Source organism: Cupressus sempervirens, chromosome 10 (genome assembly GCF_028749045.1).
Source record: "Cupressus sempervirens isolate cs-2001-9-10 chromosome 10, ASM2874904v1, whole genome shotgun sequence".
Taxonomy (NCBI): Eukaryota; Viridiplantae; Streptophyta; class Pinopsida; order Cupressales; family Cupressaceae; genus Cupressus; species Cupressus sempervirens.
This window is the reverse complement of record NC_143127.1, coordinates 651350620-651354331: the sequence shown is the minus strand read 5'-3', so window position 1 is coordinate 651354331 and position 3712 is coordinate 651350620.

The following is a 3712-nucleotide window of genomic DNA, read 5'->3' as shown; positions in this document are numbered from 1 at the left end:
AATAAGTTTTGTTGGTAATCTGACTAGGGTATGCCCCTTTTATAATGTAATAATAAAGGACCATCATCCCAAGCTAGACTGGAAGTTTTCTTCCCTGTTCTTTCCTACCAGTGCTCGTTTGAATAATGGTATGCTATTCTAAACATTTTTTATTAATAAAATTATCAAGGCCTTAGCCATTTACCGATTAGAAAAAAACCTTCTAGAGAAAATACTTAATAAATTAAAATACTTTAATAATTAAAAGAAAACATATTAATAATAAATTTTAATTAAATTAAAATTTTAAATAAATCAAAATTTAAATAACTTAAAATTCACATAAACTAAAATTTAAATAATTTATATTTAAATAAAATGTAAAATAACCTTGGTGCATTTTAAGGCTTGTCAACCTATCATAAAGGCGTCATCATAGTAGCTCTATTGTGACCATAACAGAGTATTGCTACGTTAGCAATATTACCTACTACGTGCACAATAGTCTACTGTTGTACATAGATACAGGGGAGTGGGTAGTTTGGTGGCCCTGCCCCCAAATTATATATTTATTTATTTATTTAATTTTTTTTATTTTATAAAAGAGAATGAAAACTACAAAACACACCCCCCCCCCCCCATCATTTCTTTAAAAAAAAAAAAAAAAATTAACAAAAATTTTGGATTTAATTTGATAGGGAAAACCCAATGAATCAATCGAAATTGCATGCTATAATTCAATTTCTTTCCAAAATCCTTCCTAATTAAAATACCCATCTATTAAATCCATAAAACGAAGGTTTCTAATTTCCCACTTCTAATATACAGATAATCTCATAATGAAGAACAATCAGAAGATACAACAAGGGTTTCAATTTAATTAATTCGTTTATAGATGTGATCAAGAACAAATAACAGTAAATTACAACACAATGATATCAATCAAATATAATAAATTTCTAAGAATGGATTTATCTAGGCATGAAGAATACAAGCCATTGAAGAATGGAATTCTACTGAGCAAATTAACCATGTGATTCTACCTGAATCTAATGCTAATCTGACAAAACACGAATCACGCAAGTATTTCCCTTTGTTTTTTCTAAAAAAGTTCCTCTAAAATTGCTCCTCCAAAACCCAGTTCTTGCAAAAATGAGCTCTAGATCTTTGATAAAGAGTTCTCCCCTAAATTTGGGGCTCTAATTGTGCACTCATGTGGGGGAACTCGTTGATCATTATCTTTTATTATTTTATTATCTTCTTTACATTTTCATGCACACTTTTTTTTGCATTAAAATATCTTTATCAAATTAATTTTCTTTCTCTTTTTAATTAATTTTTGAAGCATTTTTGATAAAAATATTTATTAACTTCAGTAATAATAATATTTAGCATTTATTTAAAAATGATCTCCCAAATAAAATATTATTAAATTAAATAAATATTGTTACACTCCAAAATTAGAACTATAACTTTATCTTTAAATTTAATGTATTTATTTAATTAATTTCTCAATTAATTAAAATTGATTAAATATTGATTTTACCTTTTAAAATTCCTATTAAATTAAATTATTAAATATTCTTTTAATTTGATTTAATTATAACATAAAAATACACCAAAGACCCACACGACTAAAAATGAAAACCCATAATAAAATATAGACAAGTACATCAAACTTAAGTCTTATAATCATGAATTTACGTCACTTGATGAATTCAAAAGTGTAAACAACTCTGGTACTTGTCCTACTTTCTAGGACAATTAGCCTAGGGATAGGATTCAGACTCAAGAGTTATCTCCCCTCTCTTACCATTGAGATATTGTGATAGGGTAAGCTCATCCTGGCAATTCAGGGAAGTCAATACCCGGTACCTACAATCTACATAAAATCCACACATGCACAAACACATATATTCTAAACTAAATACTCAATGACAAGAAGTGGTGCATTGTGTATATCCCAACTAGTAGGTGACTATGACTCCCTCCCTCAACCATATCAGAAGCATCATACATAAAGTAAAATATATAGGTACACCATACACATGTAAGGGGTAAGTATCCATAGAAAACACATACAATTAATCCATCTAACTATCAACATGAAGTAACTAAAATCAATGTATACAAGTATCATCATTGAAGAACAATCATGAATATATGAAATAATTGGTACCAAAGTAACTCATCATATAATCAACTGAGTATGAAATAATATCCAACAATCTAGAAAATAAATGTTGCTAATCATCAAACATAAACATAAAGCTGGCCTAAAAGTGTTTGGCAATATAATAAAAAAAATCAACTAGGGGTAGGCATTACATCCACTACCCTAGACTTAGACTTACACATTGAAGTTGACAAGAAGGATAAAACCCAAGCAGTCACTGTGTGGCTTCCATCGAACCCTTTCCCCCTATAGGAGGATAAGACTCCACTGAGAACACTCTCTACAATCTACACAAATCTCCATCTATGGGTTCTGAAGCTACAGATCTCTAATCCGAGAACTATGATTTCCATTGAGGAAAATGAAATGAATTGTGTCCATGTTGTCCACATGAAAAACATTCTCCATCAAAACTCCTCTGCACTCTAAGTGTGCTAGGCTATAGAAAACTACCTCTATGAGCAAAAGACTAAATACCCCATGACAGTCGGTCATACTTGTTGTGCCTGTTGTGTTGGGCATTCCTAGAATGTGAACCACTACCATCACTCTATATTGAAGGATATGATCCTCCCTGATATTGTTGCTAATTTCCTCCTATAGAAGTAGGCTTCCTATTGCTACTCAAACCTTGGTTACCTTTGGACCTTAAGGCTGCAGGTGCTCCCACAAAACCACCATGTCCTAGGGTAATTCTCTTCTCTACTAGAATAGCTCAATAATCTGCATCCTTGAGGGTTTTAGGTTTGAAAACTTTTATGCCCCCAATAAGACAATTTTTCAGACCTCGAATGAAGTGATGAACCATCAACAGTGAATTCTCACTAGCTCCAAAATAAGGCAAGAGCTCATAAAATTTTTGCTCATACTCTGTTATGATCAAAGTGAATTTTCTCAGTCTGTGAAATTCATCAGCCCTTCGCTAGTATCATTTCTCTAGTAGGAAGTGTTCACGGAAGTTCTTAAGGAATAAATCCCATGTAACGATGTTTATGTTTATGCCTAGCTTCTTCTCTTCAGTAGTTCACCATGTGGCTCCAAAGAGTTCCAAGTGGTGGATGACAAACCTTTCTTTGGCATTAGAGTCAAATTCATGTACATAGAAAAACACATGTCTAAGGAAATCAGCCACTACTCAACCACATAACCTAGACCCATCCATTGAAACCTTTGATCTTGGACCTTTGAAGGTCCTTCATCTGAATAGTTATAACTGACCTCTGTCTATCAAGGTGAAGTCCCTTCAAGGACTCCTAGACCTATGCCTCTCCTCAATCCCTTCATGGTGTGACTCCTCATAATCAACACCCCGAGGAAGAGGAGGTAAGAGATCTATGATTGTCCTCATCATCTGTCACAAGTCAACTTCCTCTAAATCTGCCTGATCCTCCTTATGGTGCTCTTCCCTATTTTCCTCTTGAACAAGACTATCTAAAATAGGCTCATGCACACTAACATCCATGGTTCGTCGATGATCTCCAATTGTTGATCCCATCCTAGATACCATCCTACAATAATATCCAAGAACCATGAGATGCTATAATAACCAAAAGAACA